Source organism: Hordeum vulgare, chromosome 6H, assembly GCF_904849725.1.
Source record: "Hordeum vulgare subsp. vulgare chromosome 6H, MorexV3_pseudomolecules_assembly, whole genome shotgun sequence".
NCBI lineage: Eukaryota > Viridiplantae > Streptophyta > Magnoliopsida > Poales > Poaceae > Hordeum > Hordeum vulgare.
The window spans coordinates 482,303,955-482,317,732 of record NC_058523.1 but is presented as its reverse complement, the minus strand read 5'-3'; positions in this window follow the sequence as shown (position 1 = coordinate 482,317,732).

The following is a 13,778-nucleotide window of genomic DNA, read 5'->3' as shown; positions in this document are numbered from 1 at the left end:
AATCATATAGTTGATATGATTAGCATAGAGATGCTTACCACTGAAACTATTCTCAACTCACGTGATGATCGGACTTGAGTTAGTGAATTTGGATCATGTACCACTCAAATGGCTAGAGAGATTTAAGTTTTGAGTGGGAGTCTAGCAAGTAATTTGATTAGTTAAACTCTAATTATCTTGAACATAGTCTAAGTCCACTTTGAAATATTTGTGTTGTAGATGAATGGCTCACGCGACAGTCACCCTCAATTTTAATACGTTCCTAGAGAAAGCTAAGTTGAAAGATGATGGAAGCAACTTTGTAGACTGTGCTCGTAATCTTAAGTTGCTCCTGCAAGCCGGGAAGAAGGACTGCGCTAGGAGATGAACCACCCGCTACGGCTGACCAAGATGTTAAGAACGCTTGGTTAACACATAAGGAGGACTACTCAGTAGTTCAATGTGCAGTCTTGTATGGCTTAGAGCCGGGACTTCAACGTCGCTTTGAGCGTCATGGAGCATTTGATATGTTCCAGGAGTTGAAGTTTATCTTTCAGAAGAACGCCCGAATCAAGAGGTATGAGACCTCCGATAAATTCTATGCTTGCAAGATGGAGGAGAATTCGTCTGTCAATGAACATGTGCTCAAAATGTCTGGGTACTTGATACGTCCATTTTGCATCATGCTTTCATTTTGATATTTATCGCTTTATGGACTATTATTATACTTTGTGGTACTATACTTATGCCTTTTCTCTCTTATTTTGCAAGGTTTATTTGAAGAGGGAGAATACCGGCAACTGGAATTCTGGACTGGAAAAGGAGCAAGTCTGAGTCCTCTATTCTGCGCAACTCCAAATGCCCTGAAAATCAACGTGGAATTTTTTGGGAATATACAAAAAATACTGGGCGAAAAAATTGCCAAAGGGGCGCTACCAGGAGCCCACAAGCCTGGTAGCCACCGCCCCCCTGGTGGCGGCTACAGGGCTTGTGGGCACCCTGGCGGCCCACTGGCCCCCTCTTTTGCTATATGAAGGGTTTCGTCCACGAAAAAATTAGGGTGGAGGTTTTTTGTGAATTCTCCGCCGCCACGAGGCGGAAGTTGAGCAGAACCAATCTAGATCTCCGGCAGGACGATCCTGCCGGGGAAACTTCCCTCCCGGAGGGGGAAATCGTCGCCATCGTCATCACCAAAACTCCTCTCGTTAGAGGGGAGTCATCTCCATCAACATCTTCATCAGCACCATCTCTTCTCCAAACCCTAGTTCATCTCTTGTAACCAATCTCCGTCTCGCGACTCCGATTGGTACTTGTAAGGTTGCTAGTAGTGTTGATTACTATTTGTAGTTAATGCTAGTTGGATTACTTGGTGGAAGAGTTTATGTTCAGATCCTTGATGCTACTCATTACACCTCTGATCATGATTATGATTATGCTTTGTGAGTAGTTACTTTTGTTCCTGAGGACATGGGATAAGTCGTGCTGATAATAGTCATGTGAATTTGGTACTCGTTCGGTATTTTGATATGCTGTATGTTGTCTTTTACTCTAGTGGTGTTATGTGAACGTTGACTACATAACACTTCACCATCTTTGGGCCTATTGGAAGGCATTGGGGAGTAGTAAGTAGATGATGGGTTGCTAGAGTGCCAGAAGCTTAAACCCCAGTCTATGCGTTGCTTCGTAAGGGGCTTCTTTGGATCCAATAGTTCAATGCTATGGTTAGACGTTGTCTTAATTCTTCTTTTGTAGTTGCGGATGCTTGCGAGAGGGGTTAATCATAAGTGGGATGCTTGTCCAAGTAAGGGCAGTACCCAAGCGCCGGTCCACCCACATATCAAACTATCAAAGTAATGAACGCGAATCACATGAACATGATGAAACTAGCATGACAGAAATTCCCGTGTGTCCTCGGGAGCGTTTTTTGTCCTATAAGACTTTGTTCAGGATTGTCCCTTGCTACAAAAGGGACTGGTCCACTTTGCTGCACTATTTCTACTACTTGTTACTTGTTACTTTTCACTTGCTACGTTTCACATCACTACACCATCACTTGTTACCGCTACTTTCAGTGCCTGCAGTTATTACCTTGCTGAAAACTGTTTATCAGAGCCTTCTACTCCTCGTTGGGTTTGACACTCTTACTTATCGAATGGACTATGATTGATCCCCTATACTTGTGAGTCATCAAGACTCTTTTCTGGCGCCGTTGCCGGGGAGCGAAGTGCCTTTGGTAAGTGGAATTTGGTAAGGAAAGATTTATATACTGTGCTGAAATTTATTGTCACTTGTCACTATGGAAACGGTCCCTTTGAGGAATTTGTTCGGGGTATCTTCACCACGAAATAAAGCGCGAGGAATTTCTCCTCAACCTGAGGTACCTACTGAAAATATATTTTATGAAATTCCTTCGGGTATGCTTGAGAAACTGCTGGCTAATCCATTTACAGGAGATGGATCATCACATCCAGACTTGCATCTAATCTATGTAGATGAAGTTTGTGGTTTATTTAAGCTTGCAGGTTTGCCCGAGGATGAGGTAAAGAAGAAAGTCTTTCCTTTATCTTTGAAGGATAAGGCTTTTACATGGTATAGGCTATGTGATGATACTGGATCATGGGACTACAATCGGTTGAAATTGGAATTTCATCAAAAGTTTATCCTATGCATTTAGTACATCGTGATCGGAATTATATTTATAACTTCTGGCCTCGTGACAGGGAAAGCATAGCTCAAGCTTGGGGAGGCTTAAATCAATGCTATATTCATGCCCCAATCATGAACTCTCGAGAGAGAAATTCTCATTCAAAACTTTTATGCTCGGCTTTCTCAAGATGATCGTACCATGCTTGACACTTCTTGTACCGCTTCTTTTATGAAGAAGGATATTGACCACAAGTGGAATTTATTGGAAAGAATCAAACATAACTCTGAAGATTGGGAGCTTGAAGAAGGTAAGGAGTCAGGTATGAATTTCCAGTTTGATTGCGTTAAATCTTTTGTTGAAACAAACACTTCTAGAGATTTTAGCGTTAAGTATGGACTTGACTCTGAGATAGTAGCTTCTCTATGTGAATCTTTTGCTGCTCATGTTGATCTTCCCAAAGAGAAGTGATTTAAGTATCATCTCCCTATAGAAGTCAACATAGTTAAACCCAATCTAGTTGAAGAGAAAGTCATTGCCTTTAGTGATCCTATTGTTCCTTGTGCCTACGCTGAGAAACCACCTTACCCTGCTAGGAAAAAGGATTATTCTAAAGCTCCAACTGTGATACGTAGGGGTTACATTAGACCACTTGCACCCCCTGAGGAAATTAGAGTTGAACCTAGTGTTGCTATTATCAAAGATCTCTTAGCCAAAGAAATAGATGGGCATGTTATCAAATTCCGTGAGGACTCCGCTAGAATTGCTAAACCTCACGTGAAAGACAAATACGGACCTGTAGTTGGCCTGCCCGTTGTTTCTGTCAAGAGAGGAGATCATTGTTATCATGGTTATGTGATATGGGTGCTAGTGTTAGTGCAATACCTCGGTCCCTATACGATGAAATCAAAGATGAGATTGAACCTGCTGAGTTAGAACCCATTGATGTCACTATTACGGTAGCTAATAGAGACACTATCCGCCCTCTGGGAATTGTGAGAGACGTAGAAGTCCTGTGTGGTAAGACGAAGTATCCTACTGATTTCCTCGTCCTTGCTACTGCACAAGATAGCTTTTGTCCCATCCTATTTGGTAGACCCTTTCTCAACACTGTCAATGCTCATATTGATTGCATTAAAAAGACTGTCACTGTTAGTTTTGAGGGTGTGTCTCATGAATTTACCTTCTCCAAGTTTGGAAGACAACCCCATGAAAAAGAGTCGTCTGGTAGGGATGAAATCATTGCTCTTGCATCTATTGCCGTACCTCCTATGGATCCTTTAGAGCCATATCTGCTTGAGCATGAAAATGATATGCATATGGATGAAAGAGGTGAGATAGATAAAATTGTTTTAGAACAATATCCTATTCTCAAGAATAATCTTCCTGTTGAACTGCTTGGGGATCCTCCCCCATCAAAGGGTGTTCCTGTGTTCGAGCTAAAACAGTTATCAGATACTCTTAAGTAGGCCTACCTTGATGAGAAGGAGATATATCTTGTTATTATTAGTGCTCACCTCTCGAATCACGAAGAGAAGAAGTTATTAAAAACTTTGAGGAAGCACCGTGCGGCTATTGGATATACTCTTGATGATCTTAAGGGTATTAGTCCCACTCTATGTCAGCACAATATTAAAACTGATCCTGATTCTAAACCAGTTGCTGATCATCAAAGGAGATTAAATCCTAGGATGAAAGAGGTCGTGAGAAAAGAAATTTTAAAGCTTCTGGAAGCAGGAATCATTTATCATGTTGCTCATAGTGATTGGGTAAGTCGAGTACATTGCGTACCTAAGAAGGGAGGTATCACCGTCGTTCCTAATGATAAGAATGAACTAATCCCACAGAGGATTATTACTGGCTATAGGATGGTGATAGACTTCCGGAAACTGAACAAGGCTACCAGGAAAGACCATTATCCTTTGCCGTTTATCGACCAAATGCTAGAAAGGCTATCTAAACACACACACTTCTGCTTTCTAGACGGTTATTCAGGTTTCTCGCAAATACCTATGGCACAATCTGATCAGGAGAAAACCACTTTCACCTGCCCCTTCGGTACATTTGCTTATAGACGTATGCCTTTTGGCTTATGCAATGCACCTGCCACCTTTCAAAGATGTATGATGGCTATATTCTCTGACTTTCGTGAAAAGATTGTTGAGGTTTTGATGGATGATTTCTCCATTTACGGTTCTTCCTTTGACGATTGCCTCAACAACCTTGATCGAGTCTTACAGAGATGCAAAGATACCAACCTCGTCTTGAACTAGGAGAAGTGCCACTTCATGGTTAATGAAGGCATCGTCTTAGGACACAAAATCTCTGAGAAAGGCATTGAAGTTGATAAGGCTAAGGTTGATGCAATTGAGAAAATGCCTTTCCACACAGATATCAGAGGTATACGAAGTTTCCTAGGTCATGCTGGTTTCTATAGAAGGTTCATTAAAGACTTCTCTAAGATTTCTAGGCCTCTTACCAACCTCTTGCAGAAGGATGTTCCTGTTGTTTTTGATGAGGATTGTGAGGAAGCTTTCGAAATACTTAAGAAGGCCTTGATAACCGCACCTATTGTTCAACCACCTGATTGGAACTTTCCCTTTGAAATCATGTGCGACGCTAGTGATTACGCTGTTGGTGCTGTTCTAGGACAAAGAGTTGACAAGAAGTTGAATGTCATTCACTACGCTAGTAAAACTCTAGACAGTGCCCAAAGAAACTATGCCACTACGGAAAAGGAGTTTTTAGCAGTCGTGTTTGCATGTGAAAAGTTCAGATCTTATATAGTTGACTCCAAAGTCACTATTCACTCTGATCATGCTGCTATTAAGTACCTTATGGAGAAGAAGGACGCTAAGCCTAGGCTAATCAGATGGGTTCTCCTGCTACAGGAATTTGATTTGCACGTTGTTGACCAAAAGGGTGCTGATAACCCTGTAGCAGATAACTTGTCCAGGCTAGAGAATATTCTTGATGACCCACGACCTATTGATGACAGCTTTCCTGATGAGCAATTGAATGTCATCCGCACTTCACATAGTGCACCGTGGTATGCTGATTACGCAAACTATATCGTAGCCAAATACATACCACCCAGTTTCACCTACCAGCAAAAGAAGAATTTCTTCTTTGATTTGAGACACTACTTTTGGGATGAGCCTCACCTTTATAAGGAAGGAGTAGATGGTGTTATTAGACGTTGTGTGCCTGAACATGAACAGGGATAGATCCTGTAGAAGTGTCATTCCGAAGCCTACGGAGGACACCATGCTGGAGATAGAACTGCTCATAAGGTATTGCAATCAAGTTTCTATTGGCCCACTCTCTTCAAGGATGCCCGTAAGTTTGTCTTGTCTTGTGACGAATGCCAAAGAATAGGGAACATCAGCAAGCGTCAGGAAATGCCTATGAACTATTCACTTGTCACTAAACCATTTGATGTCTGGGGCTTTGATTATATGGGACCCTTCCCGAGTTCCAATGGGTATACTCACATCTTAGTAGCTGTTGATTATGTCACTAAGTGGTTAGAAGCTATCCCCACTAGAAATGCTGATCATCACACCTCTATTAAGATGCTTAAAGAAGTCATTTTCCCAAGATTTGGAGTCCCTAGGTATTTGATGGCTGATGGCAGTTCACACTTCATTCATGGTGTTTTCCGCAAGATGCTTGCTAAGTATGATGTCAACCATAGAGTTGCGTCTCCTTATCATCCTCAGTCTAGTGGTCAAGTGGAGTTGGGTAATAGGGAGATCAAATTGATCTTACAAAAGACTTTCAATAGATCTCGAAAGAATTGGTCTAGCAAACTTGACGATGCACTATGGGCTTATAGGACTGCTTATAAGAATCCCATGGGCATGTCGCCATATAAAATGGTTTACGGTATGGCCTGTCATTTACCTCTTGAGCTAGAACACAAAGCTTATTGGGCAATCAAAGTGCTCAACTTCGATTTCAAACTTCCCGGTGAGAAGCGGTTGTTTGATATCAGCTCATTAGATGAATGGAGGGCCCAGGCATATGAGAATACCAAGTTGTTCAAGGAAAAGGTTAAGAGATGGAACGATAAAAGAATACAAAAACGAGAGTTCAATGTAGGTGATTATGTCCTGCTATACAATTCTCGCTTAAGATTCTGCGCAGGCAAGCTTCTCTCTAAATGGGAAGGTCCTTACGTTGTCGAGGAAGTATATCGTTCCGGTGCCATCAAAATCAATAACACGGAAGGTAATTTTCCTAGAGTGGTAAATGGGCAAAGAATCAAGCATTATATCTCTGGTACTCCCATAAATGTTGAGACCAATACCATCAATATCATAACTCCACAGGAGTACATAAGGGATGTTTATCAGCTTGTTTCAGACCCTGAAAACGAAGAGGTATGTGTTTCGGTAAGTAATTGGACTCTGAAACTTTTCCAGTAGGAAATTTTCTCTGTTTTGGAATTTATGGAGAAATAGAAAATAAAAAAGCAGTCGAGAGAGCGCACGAGGCGGCCACAAGCTTTGTAGCCGCCACCTGCCCCCTGGCAGCGGCTACAGGGCTTGTGGGCATCTCGTGTGCCTCCCGGACTCCGTTTTCTTGCAGAGCACTCCTTCTGGTCCAGAAAAAAAATCGTTATATATACGCCCGAGGGTTTTGATCTCCGTATCGTGCAGTTTTCCTCTGTTTTCATTTCGAGCCTGTTGTCTGCCGTAGATTTAGAGCAAAGATGTCTCAGGAATCTGTTGGGGAGAATAATTCCCCTCAAAATCATGAAGAAGTAGATGCTGATCTGAAAAGAGTAGAAGTCACGGAAGCCAGGGACAAAGCTAAGGAGAAAACCCAAGCTAGGGAGAAAGTTCAACCTATGTTCAACATTGAAGACGTTGAAGGAGTGGACTTTCTCCAACCCTTCCTCCACCTGCTGTCTCCATCCTTGATTGAACTCTTGAGGTTTTGTGAAACAACTCGTGCTCGCAATATTTCCCTTTCTCGTGAAGTTGTTTTGCTAGAGAATCATGTCGCAAATCTCCAAGGTATAAATCAAAGATTGATAGCTCTCTTGGAATCAAAGGCAAAGACACCACCACCATCACCACCAAAGAAGACAATTAAGCATTGGTATGGGCAATCCCCTTGGCTTGTACCAAGCTTGGGGGAGTTGCCCTGGTATCGTATCACCTTTATATCTTTTTCTTTTACCTTTGTTTTAGTTCTTTCCTTTTCAGTTTTTATTTCTTCTCTTAGTGGAATACATTTTTAGTGTTTAGTTTGAGTCTTTTGCTTTGTGTATCCCCTGATGTATTCGAGCTTGCGAGCTATATAATAAAGAGTATCTTAGACAAGGGATTTGTTTTGTGCCGTGATCAAAAGTATTAAAAGAACGATAGCATGAAAGATCATGAGATGATCTTATGGAAAGTGACAGCTTCACATATGACAAGTATGATGATTGAAACTTGATGAGAATAGACCAACATAGACCCCAGTCATTGTTGCAATTAATAAGAAGTAATAAAGAAAGCGAGCTTCACATATAAATATATCATCTTAGACACTTTTTAGAATTGTGAGCACTCACCAAACTATTACATGCTTAGAAGTAGATGTTGGACAAGGAAGACAACATAATGAATTGTGTTTGCTTGGTTCCAAACAATGTTATATGTTTAGAGATCCCTTAGCATGTGATGATTTCTTCCACCTCATATTAGCCAAAACTCCCGCACCAAGTAGAGATTCTACTTGTGCATCCATAAACCTTCAACCCAGTTTTGCCATGAGAGTCCACCATACCTGCCTATGGATTGAATAAGATCCCTCAAGTAAGTTGTCATCGGTGCAAGCAATAAAAATTGCTCTCTAATATGTATGATCTATTAGTGTGTGGAAAATAAGCTTTGTACGAACCTCTGATGAGGAAGATATAAAAGTGACAGACTGCATAATAAAGTTCTTTATCACAGGAGGCAATATAAAGTGACGTTCCTCCGCACTAACAGGACACGCATCCAAACCTCAAAAGCGCACGCAACCTCTGCTTCCCTCTGCGAAGGGCCTATCTTGTACCTTTACTTTTTGCCCTTGAAAGAGTCATGGTGATCTTCACCAATTCCCTCTTCTGCCTTTGTCTTAACTACCGTCACAAGCTAGGGAAAGATCTATATTCATATATCAACTTGGAGATGAGTACTTATGCTTTATTATTGTTGACTTTACCCTTGAGGTAAATGGTTGGGAGGCAAAACTATAAGCCCCTATCTTTCTCTGTGTCCAGCTGAAACTTTGATACCATGAGTACCACGTGAGTTGTAACAATTGTGGAAAACAAAAGAGATGATTGAGTATGTGGGTTTGCTTTACAAGCTCTTGTTTGACTTTTTCTGATGTTATGATAAATTGCAGCTGCTTCAATGACTATGGACTATTGTTGGCTACTTCTCGGTAAGATTTTTTGCTTCATACTTTGCTTTGTGAAGGAATTGTTACTTTCCCATAAGAATATTTATGATGTATTGTTGTTCTATGTGTGATCATGATGCCCTCATGTCCGTATTATGTTTTATCGACACCTTCATCCCTAAACATGTGGACATGTTTATGGATCTTGGTTTTCGCTTGAGAACAAGCGAGGTCTAAGCTTGGGCGAGTTGATACGTCCATTTTACATCATGCTTTCATGTTGATATTTATCGCTTTATGGACTGTTATTATACTTTGTGGTACTATACTTATGCCTTTTCTCTCTTATTTTGCAAGGTTTATTTGAAGAGGGAGGATACCGGCAACTGGAATTCTTGACTGGAAAAGGAGCAAGTCTGAGTCCTCTATTCTGTGCAACTCCAAATGCCCTGAAAATCAACATGGAATTTTTTGGAAATATATAAAAAATACTGGGCGAAAGAAGTGCCAGAGGGGCGCTACCAGGAGCCCACAAGCCTGGTAGCCGCCGCCCCTCTAGTGGCGGCTACAGGGCTTGTGGGCGCCCTGGCGGCCCACTGGCCCCCCTCTTTTGCTATATGAAGGGTTTCGTCTAGGAAAAAATTAGGGTGGAGCTTTTTCATGGATTCTCCGCCGCCACGAGGCGGAACTTGAGCAGAACCAATCTAGAGCTCCGGCAGGGCGATCCTGCCGGGGAAACTTCCCTCCCGGAGGGGGAAATCGTCGCCATCGTCATCACCAACACTCCTCTCGTCGGAGGGGAGTCATCTCCATCAACATCTTCATCAGCACCATCTCTTATCCAAACCCTAGTTCATATCTTGTAACCAATCTCCGTCTCGCGACTCCGGTTGGTACTTGTAAGGTTGCTAGTAGTGTTGATTACTCTTTGTAGTTGATGCTAGTTGGATTACTTGGTGGAAGAGTTTATGTTCAGATCCTTGATGCTACTCATTACACCTCTGATCATGATTATGATTATGCTTTCTGAGTAGTTACTTTTGTTCCTGGGGACATGGGATAAGTCATGCTGATAATAGTCATGTGAATTTGGTATTCGTTCAATATTTTGATATGCTGTATGTTGTCTTTTCCTCTAGTGGTGTTATGTGAACATCGACTACATAACACTTCACCATCTTTGGGCCTAGAGGAAGGTATTGGGGAGTAGTAAGTAGATGATGGGTTGCTAGAGTGACAGAAGCTTAAACCCCAGTCTATGTGTTGCTTCGTAAGGGGCTGATTTGGATCCACTAGATTAATGCTATGGTTAGACGTTGTCTTAATTCTTCTTTCGTAGTTGCGGATGCTTGCGAGAGGGGTTAATCATAAGTGGGATACTTGCCCAAGTAAGGGCAGTACCCAAGCACCGGTCCACCCACATATCAAACTATCAAAGTAACGAACGCGAATCACATGAACATGATGAAACTAGCATGACAGAAATTCCCGTGTGTCCTCGGGAGCGTTTTTCCTCCTATAAGACTTTGTTCAGGTTTGTCCCTTGCTACAAAAGGGATTGGGCCACTTTGCTGCACCATTGCTACTATTTGTTACTTGTTACTTTTTACTTGCTACGTTTCACCTCACTACACCATCACTTGTTACCGCTACTTTCAGTGCTTGAAGTTATTACCTTGCTGAAAACTGTTTATCAGAGCCTTCTGCTCCTCGTTGGGTTCGACACTCTTACTTATCAAAAGGACTATGATTGATCCCCTATACTTGTGGGTCATCAGTACTCAAACCATCTAGCTGAGCTGGGGATTGAACTCCCGCAAGAGGCCATCACTGACAGAATTCTTCAAGCACTGCCACCAAGCTACAAGAGCTTTGTGTTGAACTATAACATGCAAGGGATGAACAAGTCACCTGGTGAGTTATTCGCGATGCTGAAAGTCGTAGAGTCAGAATTCTGTAAAGAGCATCAAGTGTTGATGGTGAATAAGACCACTAGTTTCAAGAGAAACGACAAAGGAAAGAAGGGTAATTCCAAGAAGAGTGGCAAGCCTGTTGCTAATCCGAAGAAGAAACCCAAAGATGGACCTAAGCCTCAAACAGAGTGTTATTATTGCAAGGGTATGGGTCACTGGAAGCGCAACTGCCCCAAGTATTTGGCTGATAAGAAGGCGGCCAAGGAAAAATCAGGTATATTTGATATACATGTTATTGATGTGTACTTAACCAGCTCTCGTAGTAGTGCGTGGGTATTCGATACCGGTTCTGTTGCTCATATTTGCAACTCAAAACAGGAACTGCGGAATAATCGAAGGCTGGCGAAGCATGAAGTGACGATGCGTGTGGGAAATGGTTCCAAGGTTGATGCAATCGCCGTCCGCACAGTTGCACTTCAGCTACCATCAGGATTAGTTATGAACTCACATAATTGTTATTTAGTGCCTGTGTTAAGCATGAACATTATATCTGGATCTTGTTTATTGCGAGACGGTTAGTCGTTTAAGTCAGAGAATAATGGTTGTTCTATTTCTATGAGTAATATCTTTTATGGTCATGCACCCAATGTGAGAGGATTGTTCATATTGAATCTTGATAGCGATGATACACATATACATAACATTGAGACCAAAAGAGTTAGAGTTAACAATGATAGCGCCATGTTTTTATGACACTGCCGCTTAGGTCATATTCGTATAAAGCGCATGAAGAAACTCTATTCCGATGGAATTTTGGAGTCACTTGACTTTGATTCACTTGACACGTGCGAACCATGCCTCATGGGCAATATGACTAGGACTCCGTTCTCCGGAACAATGGAGGGTGCAAGTGACTTGTTGGAAATCATACATACCGATGTCTGCGGTCCGATGAGTGTGGAGGCGCGCGACGGATATCGTTATTTTCTCACCTTCACTGACGATTTGAGTAGATATGGTTATGTCTACTTGATGACGCACAAGTCTGAAACATTTGAGAAGTTCAAGCAATTTCAGAGTGAAGTTGAAAATCATCGTAACAAGAAGATCAAGTTCCTACGGTCTGATCGTGGGGGTGAATATCTGAGTTTCGAGTTTGGTGATCACTTGAGACAATGTGGAATTGTTTCACAATTGACACCGCCTGGAACACCATAGCGTAATGGTGTGTCTGAACGTCATAATCGTACTTTATTAGAGAAGGTGCGATCTATGATGTCTCTTACCGAATTGCCGTTATCATTTTCGGGTTATGCATTAGAGACAGCTTCATTCACTTTAAATAGGGCACCATCAAAATCCGTTGAGACGACACCATACGAACTGTGGTATCGCAGAAGACCAAAATTGTCGTTTCTTAAAGTTTGGGGATGTGATGCTTATGTGAAAAAGCTTCAGCCTGAAAAGCTGGAACCCAAAGCGGAAAAGTGTGTCTTCATAGGTTACCCAAAAGAGACAGTTCAGTATACCTTCTATGTGAAATACGAGGGCAAAGTGTTTGTTGCTAAAAACAGAGCTTTTCTTGAGAAGGAGTTTCTCTCGAAAGAATTGAGTGGGAGGAAGATAGAACTTGATGAGGTTATCAAACTCTAATCCCTCTAGATGGTGGAGCGGGGCAAGGGGAAACCCGTGTCGTTGCGACGCCGGTTGAGGATGAAGTTAACGATGATGATCATGAAACTTCGGATCAAGTTCCTATCGAACCTCGCAGGTCGACAAGATCACGTACTGCTCCTGAGTGGTATGGTAATCCCGTCTTATCAATTATGTTGTTGGACAACAATGAACCTGCGAAATATGAAGAAGCAATGTTGGGCCCGGATTCCAACAAATGGCTGGAGGCCATGAAGTCCGAGATAGGATCCATGTACAAGAACAAAGTGTGGACTTTGGAAGTACTACCTGAAAGCCACAAGGCTATTCAGAACAAATGGATCTTTAAGAAGAAGACGGGTGCAGGCGGTAATGTGACCGTGTATAAAGCTCGACTTGTGGCACATGATTTTTCCCAATTTCAAGGAGTTGACTACGATGATATTTTCTCACCGGTAGCGATGCTTAAGTCCGTCCGAATCATGTTAGCAATAGCTGCCTATTACGAGTATGAAATCTAGCAGATGGATATCAAAATGGCGTTCCTTAGCGGTTTTCTTAAGGAAGAGTTGTATAAGATGCAACCCGAAGGTTTTGTCGATCCGAAGAATGCTAACAAAGTATGCAAGCTCCAGCGATCCATTTATGGACTAGTGCATGCATCTTGGAGTTGGAATAAGCGCTTTGATGAGGTGATCAAAGCATTTGGGTTTATACAAGTGGTTGGAGAATCTTGTATTTACAAGAAAGTGAGTGGGAGCTCTGTGGCGTTTCTAATATTATATGTGGACGACATATTGCTGATTGGAAACAATGTGGAGCTTTTGGAGAGCATAAAGGATTACATGAATAAAAGTTTCTCTATGAAGGACCTAGGAGAAGCTACTTACATTCTAGGCATTAAGATCTATAGGGAAAGATCGAAACGCGTGATAGGACTTTCACAAAGCACATACCTTGATAAAGTTTTGAAGAAGTTCAAAATGGATCAGTCCAAGAAAGGGTTCTTGCCAGTATTACAAGGTATAAAATTGAGTAAGACTCAGTGCCCATCAACTGCGGAAGATAGAGAACAAATGAGTTCCGTCCCCTACACTTCGGCCGTAGGTTCTATCATGTATGCAATGTTGTGCACTAGACCAAACGTCAGCTTGGCCATAAGTATGGCAGGTGGGTTTAAGAGTAATGGATCACTGGAC